The 21496-nt window shown below is 47.0% G+C and overlaps 1 long non-coding RNA gene across 1 annotated transcript in view; it reads right to left on the bottom strand.

The window, feature by feature from the left end:
* Nucleotides 1-422: 422 nt before the first annotated feature.
* Nucleotides 423-21496, bottom strand: part of LOC139177659 (uncharacterized) — a 60008-nt gene continuing 38934 nt past the window's right edge. Inside the window, exons 2-4 of the long non-coding RNA XR_011562198.1 lie at nt 4126-4555; nt 1968-2155; nt 423-1596 (exon numbers count right to left, since the gene is read on the bottom strand). This is a non-coding gene — a long non-coding RNA (uncharacterized lncRNA). The remainder of the gene's footprint in view (nt 1597-1967; nt 2156-4125; nt 4556-21496) is intronic.

Here is a 21496-nt window from a genome sequence, read left to right as displayed (position 1 = left end):
GCAGCTCTGAGCCCTCGTCCCCCTGCGTCCCCCGGGAATGTTGTGCATCATGCTCTGTCCCATTGCCCTTGCTCCGCTCAGCGCTCTAAAGACAGATCCCGAGAGAGAGCGGGGCGCACTGAGAGAATGGCACTGACATGTACATCACCTTGTGGAAAATAGATGGCTGGCGGGAGGCTGCTGTGTAACAGGGGGAGCTCAGCTCAGTGCTCTGTGACGACCTGGGGGGATCGGGGGAGGGGATGGGAAGGGGGAGGGGTGGGTAGGGGGAAGGGAGGGGAGGCTCTGGAGGGAGGGGATATAGGCATACATAGAGCTGTTTCACGGTGTGATACCACAGAAGTAACGCAGCTGTTATACCGCAGAAGTGTTGTAAAGCAGTTATCCTCCAATTAAAAAATATTTTAAAAAACATTTATTTCTTTATTTATTGGGGGGGGGGGGGGGCCTTCCTTGGTGGCTCAGATGGTAAAGAATCTGCCTGCAATGCAGGAGACCTGGGTTTGATCCCTGGGTTGGGAAGATCCCCTGGAGAAGGAAATGGCAGCCCAGTGCACTATTCTTGCCTGAGAAGTCCATGGACAGAGGGGCCTGGCGGGCTACAGTCCATGGGGTCACAAAGAGTCGGACACGACTGAGCAACTAATACTATGCACACTAACCGTTAAACAATAAAGAAGAACAAATCCTGAAATTGACTTGACTTGACATCCCATGAGCCTGGCAGCGTACCTGGCTGAACAAGTAGGGAGAAGAAGAAACTGGAGATAATATCCCATTTAGTGTGAGCTGCTGCTGCTAAGTCACTTCAGTCGTGTCCGACTCTGTGTGACCCCATAGTCGGCAGCCCACCAGGCTCCACCATCCCTGGGATTCTCCAGGAAAGAACACTGGAATGGGTTGCCATTTCCTTCTCCAATGCATGAAAGTGAAAAGTGAAAGTGAAGTCGTTCAGTCGTGTCCGACTCTTAGCGACCCCACGGACTGCAGCCCACCAGGCTCCTCCATCCATGGGTTTTCCAAGCAAGAGTACTGGAGTGGGGTGCCACCACCTTCTCCGATTTAGTGTGAGAGAGGTGTTTTAATTAGAGACTAAGCCCCCAGTGGGCTCTGCTAGACAGGTACAGAGACCTGTGACTCCCACACAAAGGTCTGTAGCAGGGACTTCCACATGACGCAGAAGGCTGACCCAGAGGGCCTTTCAGATCTTTATCAACCTGGACTTGAGAGTCAAGGATGCTATGGCGTTTGCAACTTCAGCTCCAGACCTTCAGCCACTTCACTGGAAAGAGACACATAAAAGTCTTAGACATGTACACACTGCTATATTTAAAATGGATAACCAACAAGGACCTCCTGTACAGCACAGGGAACTCTGCTCAATGTTATGAGGCAGTCAGAATGGGAGGGGAGTTTGGGGGAGAATGGATACAGGTATATGTATGGCTGAGTCCCTTCACTATTCACCTGAAATGATTACAGTATTGTTTGTGAATCGGCTATACCCCGATACAAAATAAAAAGTTAAAAAAGTCTTGGTCCTGGGACTTTGCAATCCCACAGTGGTGCTTCACCAAGAAAAGGATGCTTTTTCACCTGTGGGAAATGAAATAAATATGAAAGTTTTAGCTGTTGAGCAAAAAAAAGGATTACCTAGCTGTGAATACAACCCGGAATGTCTAAGACCTTTCTGCAAATAGATGCAAAGTAATATCTACATATATATAATGCTTTTTTTTTTTTTTACCGTACATTCTCATAACTGAAAGAGGTAAAAAAACAGGAGGAGGGCAAAACATGGCCTTCCAGATGTGTCAGAGTTGTGATAAGTCATGTTTAAACTTTACCCAAAGTGAAATAAAGTGTCAACAGAAACTGCCCAAACTCTCTGATCAGGTCAGGCAAACAACCAATCGAAAAAAATCAATCAAATGTGAAAGGTGGCTAAAAGGGGTGAGAACGCTTACCTCTGTGATTCCCATAGGAGCCAGGGCTATTTGACATGTTTTCCGCCAGCGGCTGCTGCTCCTCCTCGTAGCTACAAACTGGCCAGAAGGACGCCAGAGGCTGTTGTTTTGTCCTGGCTTGGCCATGAGCAGTCTAAGAACTCAGCAGCACCAGGTAAAGATGCAGGAAGGAGGCTAGGAATGGTTGGCTGGAAAGAGACAGAGGGACTCGGCCCCAGGGCCAGAGCTGGCAATGGTGGGCTGGAAAGAGACGGAGGGACTTGGCCCCAGGGCCAGAGCTTTGGGCAGGGAGGTGGCCAAAGCTGCAAAGATGAATGGAAAGTCACATCTAGATCTGGAACACCGCACAGACTCAAGGAGATTGGCTCACGAGGGTGGGATAACTGAGCAAAAAATCTGTACGTGAACTGCTGAATCCCACTGATGACAGCATTATAATGGGGAAGAATAGGTGTTCAGAGATATGCATGAAAAGCATATTGTAAATAAACTATTTCCATGAAATATTTTGACTACCTGATAAAGTAATTAGGCTCATTGTAAAAATTGGGGGAAACCTTGAAAAGTGTGAAGAAGAAAATAAATATCACTCATGAACCTATTAGCCATTTAGAATATTGTTGACTTTCAGATATATGTGTGCATACATGAATATTGGGCTCCCCTAATGGCTAAATGGTAAAGAATCAACCTGCAATGCAAGAGTCACAGAAGATGTGGGTTCAGTCCCTGGGTCAGGAAGATCCCCTGGAAGAGGGCATGGCAACCCACTCCAGTATTCTTGCCTGGGGAATCCCACGGGCAGAGGAGCCTGGTGGGTTACAGTCCATAGAGTTGCAAAGAGTCAGACATAACCAAAGCAAGTTAGCAAGTACGCACACGACGTTTGTCACAGTTTTTCTTCCAAGGAGCACGTGTCTTTTAATTTCATGACTGCAGTCATCATCCGCAGTGATTCTGAAGCCCAAGAAAATCAAATGTCACTGCTTAGGGGGAAAATACATTAAAATTAGAGAAGGAGAAAAGTAGGTGAAACCAGAGAGTTGGAAAGGATAACGTTTTGAATGTTTATCACTCTTATATTTGAAACTTTACATGGATCATCCCTTTTCATCCTCACAAATTCTACAGGCTTGGGACAAGGATGCTCATTGTAGCTTGTTTATAATAGCGAAAAATTGAAAACAGCCTTCTTGTATAATCCTGAGAGAAACATTATGCTGTGCCCACGAAGTGCTTTACCACCAAACCCTTAAAACTGTTTATAAAAAATTCTGTACTGACAGGAGACAGTGCTCAGAGCATGATGTTCATAGGAGTAAACAGAATCGTATGCAATAAAATTACCAAAGCTCTTCTCTTGTCCTTGTTTACACGTATGTATGTGATATACATACTCATGTATCCATGGGTATATCTCAAAGTTAGCAGTGTTATAAACAGGCAGTGAGATCATGAGTGATATTTATTTTCTTCTTCACACTTTCCAAAGTTTCCCCCAATTTTTATAATGAGCATAATTACTTTAACTATTAGACAAAATATTACATGGAAACAGCTTATTTGCCATATACTTTAAAAATAGTTCAATGTATTTATTTATTTATTTTTATGACCTCACGGATATACAGTCCATGGAACTCTCCAGGCCAGAATACTGGACGGGGTAGCCTTTCCCTTCTCTAGGGGATCATCCCAACCCAGGGATCGAACCCAGGTCTCTGGCATTGTGGGCAGATTCTTTACCAACTGAGCCACAAGGGAAGCCCAAGAATGCTGGAATGGGTAGCCTATCCCTTCTCCACCCAATCTTTCCGACCCAGGAATTGAACCAGGAAATGGCAACCCACTCCAGTCCTCTTGCCTGGAAAATCCCACAGACTGAGGAGCCTGGTAGGCTACAGTCCATGGGGTCACAAAGAGTCGGACACGACTGTGACTTCACTTCACTTCTCCTGCACTGCAGGTGGATTCCTTACCAACTGAGTTACTGAGCCACAAGTGAAGCCCAAGAATGCTGGAGTGGGTAGCCTATCCCTTCTCCAGCGAATCTTCCCGACCCAGGAATTGAACCAGGGTCTCCTGCACTGCAGGCGGATTCCTTACCAACTGAGCTACCAGGGAAGCCCTTAATAATTTTATGTACTTGTTTACTTACTTTAGGCTGTGCGCCGTCTTCCTTGCAGCACACAGGCTTTCTCCAGTCGAGGTGAGCAGGGGCTGCACTCGAGTCGTTGGGGCGTCGGCTTCTCGTGGCAGCGGCTTCGCTCCTTGCAGAGCTGGGGCTCTGGGACCCGGGCTTCGGTAGCTGTGGTACCTGGGCTCCGCAGCTGCAGCACGCGAACTCAGTAGTCGCAACTCCCGGGCTCGAGAGCAGAGGCTCAGCGGTTGTCAGGAGGCTTAGCTGCTCCTCAGCTTGTGGTCTTCCCGGGTCGGGGATCCAGCCCGTGTCTCCGGCATCGGCCGGCGGAGTCTTTACCACGGAGCCACCGGCGACGCCCATACGGTGTGCTTTTTGTGCAAAACTCTGACGTGCATTACTCCTCTGCTAAAGCACCATCACCAAAGGAATTCAAGTGGCCGCATGTCTTTAACAAGGACAAATTACAGACAATTGGAAAGCGTCTACAATACATCAGTAACTGCTCTGTTGCTGTCAGTCCCGGAAACATACTTTCCGTGTTCTCACAGCAAGCAAGCAGTGTGACTCTAATACCAGCAAATAGACATTCAATGTGTTTTTAGTCTGAAAAGTGTGTGACCTGCTCACATTCTCTACTGATGCTGAAAATACTTTGGGGGTGGCTTAGGAAACTATTAGAACCATATTTGTGTCCAAATAAAAAATAAATAAAAATGGTTAAGTTTTCACTAACCATATGTTCTATTAACCAGTGTCCTAACATGACAATCCTAAGAAAGAGAATCTTATTAACATTTTTTTGGTAGGGTTGATTTTGTTTGTCTTTTTAATTTTTACAATGTTGTGTTGGTTTCTGCCATACAACAAATCAAATCAGCCATAATTAAACATGTATCCCCTCCCCCTTGAGTCTCCCGCCCCTCCCCCATCCCACCCCTCGAGGTCATCACGGAGAAAGGAGCTAAGCTCCCTGTGCCGCACGGCAGCTTCTCAGCACCTCTCCATTTCACACGTGGTCCTGTGTATATACTGATGCCACTCTCCATTCGTCCCACCCTCTCCCTCCCCAACTGTGTCCGCAAGTCCGTTCTCTACATGCGCATCTCCATTCCTTCCCTGCAAATGGGTACCACCTTTCTAGAGTCCATATATATGTGTTAATATACAGGATTTGTTTTTCTCTTTCTGGCTTACTTCACTCTGTGTATCGGACTCTGGGTTCATCCATCTCACTAGAACTGACTCAGATCCGTTCTTTTTAAGGACTGAGAAATGTTTCACGGAGTATATGTACCACATCTTAACACGTGATAGGCAGGGAAAACTGACAGAGCAGAGCTTTCGAAGGGTGGTTTTCTTTGTCTAAAATGAATCATAAAAGATGGGGGGAGGTCTGGGGAGTTGAAAACAGGTTGTGGTTCATTGTGGTTCATTGTGTGATGAAAACAGATTGTGGTCGGGGGAGGGGAGACAGGCTCCTGGACCTCATTAGACTTTTCATCCCCTAATCAGAAAGGTGCTACCTTCCTCCCTTCTGCTGGGCTCAAAGCCAGAAAGCAATTCACTTCATCTATAGCCTGAGATTCTGTACCAAAGAGGGCTGGGAGATTGCTAATAAGACCTCAGGAAGGCAAGTCATATTTAATCCCAGGAAACTCAACTGGTTTTCAGCTTAGCAGCTTTACATCATGGACATTCCAAGTCAGTCCAAAGGAGATATCCTTTCCAAGATATGCAAGGGTTTAGAGTTAGACCAATGTGATGTCATCTCAAGGACTCCATTCTGTTAAATATCCTGGTGTGTTTTCAAGGAAGTTTATGTAATAATTTGCTCAGAACATAAGCATCAATAAAGTAGGTATTAAGAGTTGCTGTAGTTGTTGTGGGCTTTTCTGATAGCTCAGTTGGTAAAGAGTCTACCTGCAATGCAGCAGACTCCGGTTCGATTCCTGGGTCAGGAAGATCTGTTGCAGAAGGGATAGGCTACCCACTCCAGTATTCTTGGGCTTCCCCTGTGGCTCAGATGGTAAAGAATCCGCCTGCAATGTGGGAGACCTGAGTTTGATCCCTGGGTTGGGAAGATTCCTTGGAGAAGGGAAAGGCAACCCACTCCAGTGTTCTGGCCTGGAGGATTCCATGGACTGTATAGTCCGTGGGGTCGCAAAGAGTCTGACACGACTGAGCGACTTTCACTTTCAAGAGTTGTTACTGTTGTTTAGGTGCTCAGTCGTACAACTCTTTGCAACCCCATGGACTGTAGCCCTCCAAGCTCCTCTGTCCACGGGATTTCCCAGGCAAGAATACTGGAGTGGGTTGCCATTTCCTTCTTCTCCACGGGATCTTCCCGACCCAAGGATCGAACCCACCTCTTCTGCATTGCAGGCAGATTCTTTCTTGCTGAGCCACCAGGGAAGCCCAGCTATTTAGAGTAGGTGACTGCATATACACAACAATTTGAAGAGAAATGAAAGAGGTGCATAGCCAAAAATACTTTCTTGCCTCTGACATTATCCCACCTACAGGGCTCCTCTATTGGAAAAGTGTACTAAGGTGTATTTTGTCTTCCAGAATTCCATTTCCAAAGGCTAACAGAGCTGCTAGTGAGAGCAGGGTGAGGTGCTGACATTCGACCACGAGATAACCAGTTTGATTGTGTTCTCCCATAGAGGTAAGGATCTAGATTAGCCAGCATACTGCTCAGAGGAGGGGGAGAAGTGTCCAGAAGAAAAGAGAGCAAGGGGGAGGGATACATTAGGAGGCTGGGATTAACACATGCACACGACTTTGTAGAAAATAGACTACCAACAAGGACCTAAGGTATAGCCCAGGGAACTCCACTCGGTATTGTGTACAACCTGTAAGGGAAAAGAATCTGAGCACGTACTTGCATTATATACACACCAAACCCAGGGGCCATCCAGGAGAGACCAGGGAAGTGTGCCGTTTTCAGCACTCCTGCTCGTAGTCTGTGTACTCTTTGTACTCTTCAGGGCCTTTTTTCTTTCCTTTTATTTTTTTTTAACTGAAGCATAGTTGACTTGCAATAGCGAGTTGGAGACAGTCACGAGCTATGTAAAAGCGCATGAGGACTGGAGTCCAGCCTAGGGTTCAGTGGGCTCTTCACAGCTTCAGATGGACTGATGGGGTTCACAGAGATACAGGGGGGAAAAAGTACCAGAGCAAACAGGAGCCTCTAATTACAGTCAACCCTGCTTCACTGGTTCTAGCTCCTGAGATACAACAGCAATACTCTCAAAAATATTTTTAAAAATATTTTCTCTTCGGGAAAAAAACGCGTATTCCATAGATCGTTTTTTGAAACACCAAGCACTTAGGATGACAAGCCTTCTGCCACTCTAAACGCCCCAGACAGACTGGGGGCACAGGCGAGGTGACGGGTTGGTGGTCTGTGAGAGATCCAGCCTCCCCGCTTTCCGGACCTTCCCCCTTCCCACACGGCCCCCCGCTGCCATCGTTGCCGAATTCCTCTCATTCTTCTCCAGGGCTCTGACCTCCTCCAACCAAACAAGCAGGGCCCATTTGGGGAGCGCGGACACCGGGCAGTGGGGTGACGAGGAGGAAGCGATCGATGCCCGAGGCCTTTCCCACACTGACCAGTGTTTGCACGCCGGGGGTCAAGGTTGGTCAGGTGGAAGCCAGAGGTTCTGGGGAGGTGGGGGCTGGGAGAAGGCTGCTCCTGTGGCCTCGATCACAGGACGGTTTCCTGGAAACAGCGGACTCCAGCCGCCAGGTCCCTTGGAGGACCCACGTCTCACGCTCTGCCTCTCCTATCGAGATGCTGTGGGTCCCTCCCTCTCTCACACATGTGACAACGACGCCAACAGTCCCCACAGGCCCTCTCTGCCTTGGAAACCCACGAGGAAATACGAACTGGTCCTTGAAAGACAGGCCGATGCCCAGAGTCCTGGGTCCTGCCCTTCATAAGTAAACTGGAACTATTCATGGAGCTGTCTGCTCTCAATTAACCAAGAACTGACTCTCCCCACGGCGTTGAAATCTGTGTTTGCCTCTTCCTTTGGTTGCTGTCGGGGATTGTGATGATGACTGCTGTTATCAGAGGAGAACAGAAGAGGGCAGAGGAAGAAAGAGAGGCGGAAACCCGAGTCAGTCAGGCTGCTTCCTAAGTAGGACGCATGGCAGAGAAGGAGGCTGAAACTTCTGCTCTGATGAAGACCCTAAGCTTCTCTGCTCTGCTTCCCGATTTCTCATGTGCACCAGGCCGCTTTATCCCTGTGGGCTTGTGGTCATGTTTTTTCCTCTCCCCGCCCCTGCCCCCCTGATGCCCGAGGAGGTCCCATCCGTATATCAGCACTTAGAGATGCGTGTCCCTGATGTATCCTAGTTAAGTTACCAGTCCCTCAACTGTGCTTCCACTCGGTCAGAAATTTAAGTGGTTCTAATGCTCTACAGCACCCACTTATTAATACCTGAGTCCCCTGGAGGCAGATTCTTCTTTACCGGGTTCATCTTTGTATCCTCAGACCCTACATGGTGGGGAGCATAGAGTAGACACTCCCTAATCATCTGACGAGCACACGCATCTGTAGATTTATATTATTAAGAGCCTCTCTATCCTTACAGTTCAGAAACCAGAGCCATAAGTGGGTGGGAGCATTTCTCTAGACCAATAAGCAGATGGTTCTACTGGTACTGGAGTGGTCCTTCAGACATTCTGTCCGTTTTACCTTATGTTACGTTCAGTCGCTCAGTCCTGTCTAACTCTGTGACCTCGTGAACTGCAGTGCTCCAGGCTTCCCTGCCCTTTTCAATCTCCCGGAGTTTGCACAGACTCATGTCCACTGAGTAGATGATGCCACCCAACCATCTCATCCTCTGTTGCCCATTCTTCTCCTGCCCTCAATCTTTCCCAGCATCAGGGTCTTTTCCAATGAGCAGGCTCTTCCCATCAGGTGGCCGAAGTATTGGAGTTTCAGCTTCAGCATCCGTCCTTCCAATGAACATTCAGGGTTGATTTCCTTTAGGATGGACTGGGTGGATCTCCTTGCAGTCCAAGGGACTTTCTCCAGCACCACGGTTTGAAAGCATCAATTCTTCAGGGCTCAGCCTTCTTTATGGTCCAACATTCACATCCCTACATGACTCCTGGATAAACCATAGATCTCCCCAGCTCATTCCCAGCTGCAGGTTAGCCCAGCTGCTATCCAGTCTCTGGTACCTGCATGGCTGGACAAGGGGCACTGGAACCACCGCCCACAGCTCTGGGTGCTGCAATCTCCTTCTTCCCACACCACCTCTGCTCTCTCTGCCCCAGGCAACAGAACTGTACAAACAAGAGAGGGCCTAGGAAATCTGAAGTCCCAGTGACTCCGATGTCTGCCTGACCTGAAGACATCACATAAAATCAGCCACTTCCTGATACCAAACGTCCCTTCAGGTGACCGGGGCACCTCTGGTAATCTGAATGTGCCCTACATACCTGGGTGAGGTAGTAAGCTATTGTTCCTCAGCTCTAAAACCCCTATACATCATTTATGATGCTAAGGTGTGTGCGTGTGTGCTGAGTCACTCAGTCATCTCTGACTCTCTGCGACCCCATGGACTGTAGCCCACCAGGCTCCTCTGTCCATGAAATTTTCCAGGCAAGCATATGGGAGTGGGCTGCCATTTCCTACTCCAGGGGCTCTTCCTGAACCAGAGATCTAACCCTTGTCTTTGGCAACTCCTGCATTGGCAGGCAGATTCTTTACCACTGTGCCACCTAAGAAGCCCACATGATGCTAAGGTGTGTGCGTGCCAAGTTGCTCCAGGCATGTCTGACTCTTGGCTGTCCTGTGGGCCGTGGCCCACAAGACTCCTCTGTCCATGGGATTCTTCAGGGAAGAATACTGGAGTAGGTTGCCATGTCCTTCTCCAGGGGATCCCAATTCAGGGATCATACCCGCATCTCCTGCATTGCAGGTGGATTCTTTACTGACTGAGCCACCAGGGAAGCCCAGAAATAGAAGCAAAAATCTCAGCTCCTTGCTTTGTCCTAGAAATGTAATGAGACGTACAGGGAGTCTATATGAAAGAGCTTCAGTGTCTGTTAGAAAGGCATCATCGTCTTACAAAACGACGGAAATCTGCACAGAGGCTTTGCATGGCGACAGGCTCTGAAGACACTTCCTAGTTCTGACCTCAGTAGGCTCTGCAAGACAACTCCTCCCACCTCCATCAGCCACACAGCGAGTCATCCAGGTTCCCTGCTTTGTGAAAGACTCCCCTTGATGGAAAGAGGGTGAAATCCCCTCTTCCTTTATTGGGAAGATAACAATCACCTGTTTCCAAAACGAGACGCATTCTGGATGTTGCAATGCCACATTGACCCTTCTGTGTACTGAGAGGAGCAAAAATTGGAGGATGTGGGTTTTGCGGCAAGATAGGAAGCAGAAGGGGGTGGCTGAGCAGGAGGAAGACTGTATTTCTTCCCCGCTTACAGTCATGCCACGGTGTTCCATTCCTGTCAAGAATGGTGAGATCTGGAAGAAACTTGAGGGATTAGTGGGAAGTGAGGGTGGGGGAAAGAGGCGGTACCATCAATTGCCCCAAAATTGGCCCAGCCATATTTCCTCATTGTTCTGCCAACTGGTTTTGCAATAAATTGGAGGGAATTTGGCAAGATATTCAACCAAAGCATGGACAGTGTATTGGGACCAAAATAAACAATCAGGAAGAAGTTGGCAGCTTCTCATTGGATGTTTCAGAAGTGAGACACCGAGTTGTGGGTTACTTCTTATAAGTCTGTGCCTGCTCAGTCACTCAGTGGTGTCCAACTCTCTGCAACCCCATGGACTGTAGCCCGCCAGGCTTGTCTTTCCATGGGATTTCCCAGGCAAGAGTACTGGAGTGGGTTGCCATTTCCTCCTCCAGGGGATCTTCCTGACCCAGGGATGGAACCCAGGTCTCCTGCATCTGCTGCATTGGCAGGCGGGTTCCTTACTGCTGTGCCACCTGCGAAGCCTCTTCTAAGTTTACCTAATGAAAATTAACATTAGGTCACCAATGACAAATTTCTCTCTTAACATTTGAGAAACAAACAGTAAATAGGAAATACTTTCAGGAAACACACAAAGAATTAGAGAAAAAGTTAGAATTAGATCAAATATTTAAGATAAGTTAGATATAGTCAGCACATTGAACTGCTGCTGCTGCTGTTGCTAAGTCGCTTCAGTCATGTCCGACTCTGTGCGACCCCATGGACTTCAGCCTACCAGGCTCCTCCGTCCATGTGATTCTCCAGGCAAGAGTATTGGAGTGGGGTGCCATCTCCTTCTCTGGCACATTGAACTAAAGAACTTCAGTCCAGAAGCTCCACATACAGAAAGTATTCAGTCTTTCTAATAACTGGGGATTTTTTTTTTTCTAGAAAGAGATGTCCCTGAGATCTACCCATTGCTAAATTTTCTTGAATGAATGTCTATGAATGAGCAGAGGTTCTTAACAATGTGTGTACCATGAACTCTTGGAAATTTATTGAAGACTTTTTTCTAAGAATTGTATGTTTAAAGGCATAGCTTAAAATATACACTGTTATAAAAAATAAATTATATTGAAATGCAGTTATCCAAATAGTTAGAAAACAAAGTTGTGATATATGATATACACACTTCTTTCTTAACAAGATAAACGGGATCTGACTCTGGGATGATTAATGATTCCTTGTTAATGTAACCCATACCCTGACTAAAAATTCCCATTGTTCTCTTCTGTCTATGCTATATGCTAAGTCATTAGCGTCATATTTATGCACAAGAGGAAGTTGTTTTTGCTGTTTAGTCTCTCAGTTGTGTCTGACTCTTTGTGACCCCATGGACTGTATCCAACCAGGCTCCTCTGTCCATGGGATTCTCCAGGCAAGAATACTGGAGTGGGTTGTCATTTCCTTCTCCAGGGAATCTTCCCAACCCAGGGATAGAAACTTCGTCTCCTGCATTGGCAGGAAATAGATGGCACATTTGAAAAAGAACAATTTTAGAAGGCTTTGTCTACACAGCAACATTTACAAAGGTGTGGTTATAGGAGACTCACCGGAGACAGTGCAGAAACCCAGGGTTTGAATTTCTAGACCCCAAATGATGAGAAGCAGCAGCCACCTGATCTTTACAGGACACTTTGAGTTGACCAGATTTAGAGGGCCCCTGACTTTCCACTGGGAAAAACGTCCATCCCAAGATGGGGACCCCTCCTTTCTCATGGAGGGAGTCAGTGGAGCAAAAACTCGGACTTCCCTCTCTTCCCTTTTCCCAGTCTCCTACCAAGTCTCTCCATGGGCTGAATCCAACCAGAACCCAGGGGGCGAAGGCATCCACTGATATCCTCCCAAGAACATGGAGGACAGGGGGGAAAGTGACCTGAAGGGACACAGCAAAGAAGCCAACACAGTGGTAAAGACAGGCCAAGCTCTGGCTCCAAGCCTCCCTCCTCTCTGCTCCGCCTCTCACTCACAGACCCCTCCCTGGTGCACATTCCAAAGCTCCCCAGACATGCCAAGTCCTCGGACTTGTCCATATTTTAGCTCAGTCCAGAGCAGTGCGCCTTCAGCCTCTTTCTCTAGCTGAGTTCCTGGCAGAGTTCTAACTTCAGGATCCAGATAAAAGGTCACCTTCTCTTGGAAACCTTCTCCAATATTCCGAGGCAATGCTGCCTCTGTGTTTCCCAAAATATTGCATCACTTCAGCATCTCCCAAAGTGCTTCCCTGAGAATGCGAGTCCTGGGAGGTGTATTATTAGGTGAAGCGTGAAATACCAGTTTACAGGCTATTGGTGTCCCGTGGAATATCGTCACAGGGGAATGGGACTTTATTGCAACACTTGATCCAAGTTCCTTTAGACTCAAGACAGAAAATGCTCAGAAGAAGGGGACAAATTTATTTGGAGAGTGATCCAGACAGCAGTGAAAGTGAGAATTCAAAATAAAAATATGTTAGTTACAAATGCTGGATCAATAGGCAAAGAACATGTTTTTGCCTCAAAAATCCAATCCTGTCCTCAGATGACAGATGCCAAGGAATATATATATTTGAAACAAAAAAATGCCTGTCACATGGAACTTTAATCAGAGCAGGACACTTAGGCAAACTCGTCTCCAAGGAGTGAAGAAGCCCCAGACCAGATGGGGTGGAAACAGGAAGCCAGAGGCCCAAGGACACAAGCCTGTTGGTCACATGAGCTATTAGATGGTGATATTTTAGTTTTCTACGAATTATTTTCAGAGACTCAACCAAATCGTGTTATTCATATATATTTTTGTTAATTTTTATTACATTACAATGTTGCATTAACTTCTACTGTACAGCAAAATGAATTGGCCGCACATATGCATACATCTCCTGCCTTTGGGGCTCCCTTCCCATTCGGGGCCCCACAGTGCACTGAGTGGAGCTCCATGTGCCGCACGGCATGCTCTCGTTAATTATTTTACACATAGCATCAACGGTGTATATGCGTCAATTTTATTGAAGTACAGTTGATTTACAAGGTTCTGCTGATTTCTTTGGAGAAGGCAATGGTGACCCACTCCAGTACTCTTGCCTGGAAAATCCCATGGACGGAGGAGCCTGGTGGGCTGCAGTCTGTGGGGTCGCTGAGTCGGACGCGACCGAGCGACTTCACTTTCACTTTTCACTTTCATGCATTGGAGAAGGAAATGGCAACCCACTCCAGTGTTCTTGCCTGGAGAATCCCAGGGACGGGGGAGCCTGGTGGGCTGCCATCTATGGGATAGCGCAGAGTCGAACACGACTTAAGCGACTTAGTAGCAGCAGCAGCTGATTTCTTCTGTGCCACAAAATGACTCCGTTTTATATACATGTATATACATATGTATTATTTTTCATATACTTTTCCGTTATGGTTTATCACAAGATACTGAATATAGTTCCCCGTGCTCTACAGGAGGGCCTTGTTGTTTATTATTCATGTATTTTAAATTTTCCGAGAAAAATTTACTTTAAAAAATAGTGATACGTTTGACACTTTTCAGGCTGTCTTGGTTTTGAAAAAAGATGTAAAAAGGCTCCTCAGACCCCCCAGCTCCCCCAAGAAAGAGGGAACATCATCACTATGGACTGTGACCACCCCAGGGGCCCCCCAGGAGAGAAGCAGAACGTGAGCCGTAGAAAGTAGGAGGCGCTTGATTTTGCCGTCTCCTCCCCAATAGACTAGTCTCCATCACAAGCTTCTTATTTTCTGGTCCCTAGTCCATTACAGGGGCTTTGTTTGTGATGGTTCCTGACTCTCTGGTATTGCTGCTCAACAGAAATGCCAACCCCAGGGCCTCCCCGGTGGTCTAGTGGTAAAGAGCCCCCTTGCCAATGCAGGAGACGTCAGAGATGCGGGTTCCATCCCTGGGTCAGGAAGATCCCCTGCAGGAAGGCATGGCAACTCACTCCAGTGCTCTTGCCTAGAGAATCCCCGTGGACAGAGGAGCCTGACGGGCTACAGTCCACAGGGTTGCGGAGAAGGACATAATTGAAGCGACAGTGTACACACCCACGCAGGAGACACGAGTTCCATTCCTGGTCTGGGATGATCGCACGTGCGTGGAGCCACTGAGTCTGCACGCCACAGCTAGTGAGCTTGTGCTCTAGGGCCCAGGGGCCACAAGCAGCGAAGCCCACGAGCCCCAGAGGGTGGCCCCCACTCACTGCCATGAGAGAGAAGCCCACACAGCAACAACGACTCGGCACAGCCAAAAATAAACAAATAAGCCAATACTAGAAATTTTAGAAAAGAGAAATGCCAACACCAAGGCCGCAGTGGCACCTGAACCCCCTGGGTCCCTTCTGGACACTATTTTTCATGCACATCCTAGTCCTTGAGGAATCACTCGGTGAGAGCTGGACCAGGAATGTCTGTGATGACCTGTGGATGCTTTCACTAGCGCCTGCTGCAGCCAGCATGGGGACTCCGGGCTTTCATGGCTGGATGGTCAGGGCAGGGTTTGAAATCGGGGGAAATCTTCAGGAAGTGTGTTCCCGTCGCAACCCGGAACCAGGACGTGCAGGCCCGTCACGTGCAGTTAGGATCTCCCCCAGCGGCTGCTCTGGTGTTGGCACGGTCCTGAGAGGGACCCCTGTGACCCCCTCGCTAAACTACAAAAGTAAATTAATCTCTTCCAAATGCAGTTCCTTCCATTCGGCTCTTAGGGCCCGAGCCGTCCAGATGGCCGGGCTAGTTGAAATGAAAACCATTTTTCTTGTGACAAGCTCATGGTTTCAAGCAGAGCAGATGCAGCAGACTTGACCTCTTTCCTACTCAAGCTCATAAAGAGGCCAGAGATCTCCAGAGGGCTGGGCGTGTGTGCATTTCCCCGTGCAGAAGAGGGGGTGAACCAGAGGTAACGTGCATTAGTGAAGTCTCTGGGCGCGTTAGGAACTGGGACCATTCCATTCCCGTGAGCAGGTTCTGACTTCTCTGCACCTGGAATTTTCTGTCTGTAAAGCACGCTTAGCAAAGGTGACGCCTGAGCTGGGGAGGTGGCGTGGCTAGAGGGGAACCCCAACAAGGATGAGCCTTGCTCTCCCCCGGTCATTTTTTACCCTAGTCGGTCCCCGTGCCCCTGGCCTTCCCCCCTGTCCACTTACGCATCCTCACCTTACACACAGCAGTGTGTGTGTGTGCGTGCGTGCTCTGTTGTGTCCAGCTCTTTGCGACCCCATGGACTGTAGCCCGCCAGGCTCCTCTGTCCATCGGATTTCCCAGGCAAGAATACTGCCTTTTCTTGTCATTTCCTCCTCCAAGGGATCTTCCTGACCCAGGGATCGAACCCACATCTCTTGCGTCTCCTGCATTGGCAGGCAGATTCTTACCACTGTGCCACCTGTGAAGCCCTCACACATAGCAAAATTTTGTAGTCACTCAGTTTTTGTCCGACTCTTTGCAACCCCATGGACTGCATAGCGTACCAGGCTCCTCTGTCCATTGGATTTTCCAGGCAAGGGTACCAGAGTGGGTTGCCATTTCCTTCTCCAGGGGAATCTTCCTGACCCAGGGATTGAACCCAGGTCTCCCACATTGCAGGCAGACGCTTTACTAACTAACTAAATATTAGTTAGTTAGTATTAGTAGACACTTCACTTTACAAACTATCAGAGCAAAGAGCTTTATAAATCCTAGCTCTGGGCTACCCGGCATCCTTCATCAATTTTTATTTATAAAACATGGTAAAACAGTCAATGCCTGGAAACTCCAGTATACCAACCCCAAGAAAGGCTCGCATTTGTGTGGGCACGCACGCGAGTGTACACATGCTTTCCAAATTGTTTTCTTCTTAGGTGAAGGCTACTAGAGCTACAAAAATGCCATCGGGACTTCTCTGGTAGTTCCGTGGTTAAGAATCCACAGGCTGGGATTCTTAACAGGAGACACAGGTTCCATCCCTGGTCTGGGAAGACTGCACATGACCAGCTAAGCCTGTGCACCACAGCTACTGAGCCTGTGCTCCGGAGCCCGTGAGCTGCAGCGAGAGGAGCCACCACGAGAGAAGCTTGTGCCCGCAACTACAGCGCAGCGCCTGCTGGCCGCCACGGGAGAAAGCATCGCACAGCCAGGAAGCCCCAGGGAAACCAAAAATTAATAGTTTTTTAAAATCGGGTTTCCCTTGTAGCTCAGTTGGTAAAGAATCTGCCTACAGTGCAGGACGCCCAGGTTCGATCCCTGGGTCGGGAGGATCCCCTGGAGAAGGAAATGGCAGCCCACTCCAGGGTCCTTGTCTGGAAAAACCTCATGGACAGAGGAGCCTGGTGGGCTGCAGTCCATGGGGTCGCAAAGCGTCGGCCACGACTGAGCGACTCACACACACAAAAAGTGCAGTAAGTGTTCTGTCCACTACTTTACCTTTCACCGGTGACCAAAAAAAGATACAACGACTAAATCTCACCCATGTTTATTTTCCTTCTTACTTAATAGGGCACCGTGTATCATTGGGTTAGTTTTGGCTTCAAGGAACAAAACTCCTCATTAAGAGCAGTTTAGATGGTAAGGGCACATCAGAAGGTAATGGGGCAGGGTGTCTCCAGATGGGGTTAAATCAGCCACTCAATAACTGGTCTCTTTCAGAGGGTTTTGGCTTTCCCTAATAATTGCAACTGATAGCAGCTTCAGGCATTACTTTAAAAAAAAACAATATTTTTTATTATTTATTTACTTATTTGGTCAAGACTTACACGACAACCGTTGAAGCAAAAAGAATGAATCTTTTGACGAATCTTTTCGTACAGCATTTTCCCAGAACCTGCAGCAGATTGCCGTAACCTTTCATATGCCGAGTTTAGAATGCACGCCTCTAAGTCAATCCCTAGCATAGGGAAATTTAAGAATCTCACGACTGGTTAAGATCCATGAAGTTGTCCCTTATCATCCTCTTGGTCCACCCTCCCTGACACATGGTTTCCCTAAACTTCAACCAAATTGGGGTCCTACTGGGAAGATACAGCAGGAATTGGCTACCAAGCCGTTGTGGTAACCAAAAGATGCCTAGACAATATTTCTTTCATTGCTCAAATCTATTTGAACACAAACCATAGAAACTTTCATAACTGAATCAGATAACATAGTTATCTGTCTTTGGAACAGAAATCAATTATCTATATGACAGGTGTGTGGAAATCATTTATTATAACTTCATACCACATAGCTCAGTGGTAAAGAATCTGCCTGTCAAAGCAGGAGATGCAAGAGATGCAGGTTCCATCCCTGGGTCAGGGAGATCCCCTGGAGAAGGAAATGGCAACTCGTTCCAATATTTTTCTTTGGAAAATTCCATGGACAGAGAAGCCTGGTGGGCTACACAGTCCATGGGGGTCATGAAAGCATCTGACTCGACTGAGCATGCATGCATGCAGTTAGTATCTCAACCTTCCTTCCTCCAAACTTATCCATCCAGCAGCTTGTTCCAAGGTGACCTGCTTGAGAAGGTGTGAGTTCCCCCTTAAAGACGAAGTAAAACGGTAGTGTGTGTCCACGGCAGATGATGGCTTTGTTCTGCAGTGGGACAGCTGATGACACTTCATTCCTGAAAGGGACAACTCTCCCAGGAGCTTGGAGACACCTCAGCGTGGGAGGCAGGGAGCTCTATTTAGGATGGAAGATCGGACCAGGCGATGACCTCCCACCCAGCTGAGGCTTCCAGCCAGTGCCAGGCGTGAGGATGGAGGTCCGGTCACCGGGCAGTCCTGGGCGCATGGTCTCTCCGCTTTTAAAATAGCCCAGCAATCCGGCCCCGGAACCTGAAATGCGAAGGCTCGGTTAAACCCAGACTCTGCAATTCCCTCTTCCCCACAGGCCAAACAAGGACTAATTTTAAACAAACCACCATGACCGAGCACGGGGGAAAAGCCCGGTTCGCGCAGCGATTTGAGCGGCGACGCTGCACGCCCCACCCGGACTGTTTACTTCTGCGGAACCTCTCGGGGATGGAACACCGGGCTGGGGCTTGGGACGTGTCCATCCTTCCCTGAAATTCCCTTTTCAGGTTAAGATTAGGAAATCCTTCCCCACACCGGTCCCCACCGAGCCAGAAGCTGCTGCCTTCCTCCCTTCTGGTTGTTTTCATTAGGAACTCACGTCTGGATTCCTATAATAGACTAGCCAAAAAAACAGTCCTGCTAAAAATTGTCTACATAGGTGTTGAAGTCATGGGTTTTTATGTCAGTGAAACAGAGAAACAGAGAAACAGAAGAAATAGGACATTATATATACATGTGTATGTATTTATGTATATAAAATCCATATTTATTATTGATTAATATATAATTAATATATAATGTGTAAATATATGTGTTGTAAATATATATATTTGAATATATATGTATTATTATATGTATTATATTCCTTATTTATGTTTATATATTTCTAGACATACTTTGAAGAAGGAAATGCCAACCCACTCCAGTGTTCTTGCCTGGAGAATCCCAGGGACAGGGGAGGCTGGTGGGCTGCCGTCTCTGGGGTCGCACAGAGTCGGACACGACTGAAGCGACTTAGCAGCTACTTAGCAGCATACATACTTAATGTATATTACACATATATCAGTTCAGTTCAGTTGCTCAGTTGTGTCTGACTCTTTGCGACCCCATGAATCGCAGCACACCAGGCCTCCCTGTCCATCACCAACTCCCGGAGTCTACCCAAACCCATGTCCACTGAGTCCGTGATGCCATCCAGACATCTCATCCTCTGTCATCCCCTTCTCCTCCTGCCCCCAATCCCTCCCAGCATCAGAGTCTTTTCCAATGAGTCAACTCTTCACATGAGGTGGCCAAAGTATTGGAGTTTCAGCTTCAACATCAGTCCTTCCAATGAACACCCAGGACTGATCTCCTTTAGGATGGACTGGTTGAATCTTCTTGCAGTCCAAGGGACTCTCAAAGAGTCTTCTCCAGCACCACAGTTCAAAAGCATCAATTCTTCAGTGCTCAGCTTTCTTTATAGTCCAACTCTCACATTCATACATGACTACTGGAAAAACCATAGCCTTGACTAGATGGACCTTTGTTGGCAAAGTAATGTCTCTGCTTTCCAATATGCTATCTAGGTTGGTCATAACTTTCCTTCCAAGGAGTAAGAGTCTTTTAATTTCATGGCTTCAATCACCATCTGCAGTGATTTTGCAGCCCAAAAAAATAAAGTCTGACACTGTTTCGACTGTTTCCCCATTCTATTTGCCATGAAGTGATGAGACCAGATGCCATGATCTTAGTTTTCTGAATGTTGAGCTTTAAGCCAACTTTGTATATTTAAATATATGTTTTATGTATTATATATAAGGGATATTCAGGTGACTCAGTGCTAAAGAATATGCCTGCCAATGCAGGAGGCACAGGCTTGTTCCCTGGGTCAGTAAGATCCCCTGGAGAAGGAAATGGCAACCCACTCCAGTATTCTTGCCTGGAGAATCCCATGGACAGAGGAGCTTGGCAGGCTATACAGTCCATGGGGTCACAAAGAGTCAGATGTGACTGAACAACATTATATATAAATACATAATTTTAAAGATATATAATTTTATAATTATGTATACATATGGGCTTTTCTTGTGTCTCAGCTGGTAAAGAATCCACCTGCAACACAGGACACCTGGGTTTGATCCCTGGCTTGGGAAGATCCTCTGAGAAGGAAAAGGCTATCCACTCCAGTATTCTGTCCTGGAGAATTGCATGGACTGATTTCTAAATCCCATGGATGGAGGAGCCTGGTAGGATACAGTCCACGGGGTCACAAAGAGTCAGACACGACTGAGTAATTTCACTTTACTTCATATACATATATGTGTGTATATACATATATATGTGTATATATAAGGAGTTCATGGTCTGAGCCACAGTCAGCTCCTGGTCTTGTTTTTGCTGACTGTATAGAGCTTCTCCATCTTTGGCTGCAAAGAATATAATCAATCTGATTTCAGTGTTGACCATCTGATGATGTCCATGTATAGAGTCTTCTCTTGTGTTGTTGGAAGAAGGTGTTTGCTATAACCAGTGCATTTTCTTGGCAAAACTCTGTTAGTCTTTGCCCTGCTTCATTCCGTATTCCAAGGCCAAATTTGACTGTTACTCCAGGTGTTTCTTGACTTCCTACTTTTGCATTCCAGTCCCCTGTAATGTAAAGGACATCTTTTTTGGGTGTTAGTTCTAAAAGGTTTTGTAGGTCTTCATAGAACCGTTCAACTTCAGCTTCTGCAGCATTACTGGTTAGGGCACAGACTTGGATTACTGTGATATTGAATGGTTTGCCTTGGAAAAGAACAGAGATCATTCTGTCGTTTTTGAGATTGCATCCAAGTACTGCATTTTGGACTCTTTCATTGACCATGATGGCCACTTGGTTTCTTCTGAGGGATTCCTGCCTGCAATAGTAGATGTAATGGTCATCTGAGTTAAATTCACCCATTCCAGTCCATTTCAGTTCACTGATTCCTAGAATGTCGACATTCACTCTTGCCATCTCTTGTTTGACCACTTCCAATTTGCCTTGATTCATGGACCTGACATTCCAGGTTCCTATGCAATATTGCTCTTTATTGCCAAATTCAGACTTAAATTGAAGGAAGTAGGGAAAACCACTAGACCACTCAGGTATGACCTAAATCAAATCCCTTATGATTATACAGTGGAAGTGAGAAATAGATTTAAGGGCCTAGATCTGATAGATAGAGTGCCTGATGAACTATGGAAAGAGGTTCGTGACATTGTACAGGAGACAGGAATCAAGACCATTCCCATAGAAAAGAAATGCCAAAAAGCAAAATGGCTGTCTGGGGAGGCCTTACAAATAGCTGTGAAAAGAAGAGAAGCAAAAAGCAAAGGAGAAAAGGAAAGATATAAACATCTGAATGCAGAGTTCCAAATAATAGCAAGAAGAGATA

Source organism: Bos indicus, chromosome 19 (genome assembly GCF_029378745.1).
Source record: "Bos indicus isolate NIAB-ARS_2022 breed Sahiwal x Tharparkar chromosome 19, NIAB-ARS_B.indTharparkar_mat_pri_1.0, whole genome shotgun sequence".
In the NCBI taxonomy this organism is placed as follows: domain Eukaryota; kingdom Metazoa; phylum Chordata; class Mammalia; order Artiodactyla; family Bovidae; genus Bos; species Bos indicus.
Note: the sequence above shows the minus strand (reverse complement) of the source record. Positions and strands in the feature narration are given on the sequence as shown.